This window comes from Alligator sinensis, unplaced genomic scaffold (assembly GCF_000455745.1).
Source record: "Alligator sinensis unplaced genomic scaffold, ASM45574v1 scaffold1332_1, whole genome shotgun sequence".
Classification (NCBI taxonomy): domain Eukaryota; kingdom Metazoa; phylum Chordata; order Crocodylia; family Alligatoridae; genus Alligator; species Alligator sinensis.
In genome coordinates, this window is record NW_005842965.1 from 119291 (window position 1) to 119811 (window position 521).

General features: G+C 75.0%; 1 protein-coding gene across 1 annotated transcript in view; it reads right to left on the reverse strand.

The window, feature by feature from the left end:
• Nucleotides 1–521, reverse strand: part of SLC11A1 (solute carrier family 11 member 1) — a gene marked incomplete at its 5' end in the record, with an annotated part of 7070 nt that overhangs the window by 1236 nt on the left and 5313 nt on the right.

Here is a 521-nt window from a genome sequence, read left to right on the forward strand (position 1 = left end):
CCTCCCAGATTCCCTTCCCGGGGAGCCCCTCGCGGGTCCGGGGGGGCTAGGGGCAGGTTGAGGGGGGCTCAGCCGCTGTGGGCCCGCCCCGTGCATTGCCCCTTTAAGGCCCGGGTTCCGGGCGGGGCCCCTTTGCCCCCCCCGGACGGTAGAGGCGGCCTTGAAAGTGCCTAGGGAGCGTCTCCCAAGTGCCCCCCGCGCGGAGGGGGGCAGGGCCCGGCCCACGCATGACCCCCCCCCCCCCCCCCACGCCGCTTCACCCGGTTTATTGCCGTGCCGGACTCCGGTCCCTCCTCCCCCGCTTGCTCACACCGCGCTGGGCTGCACACGCGTGGGCCCTGCACAGCCCCCGCCCGGCGCGGGGAGAGGCCCGGGCCGCTAATTGCCCCCTCGGGGCCGCTAATTCACTTAGGCTGCGGCTGCTCCAGCGCCGAGTGCAAGGGACCTGATCCCAGGGGCAGGATCCAGCCCTGCAGGCACGGGCCGGGCTGGGGGGCAGGGGCTGCGGGTCGGGAGTGGGG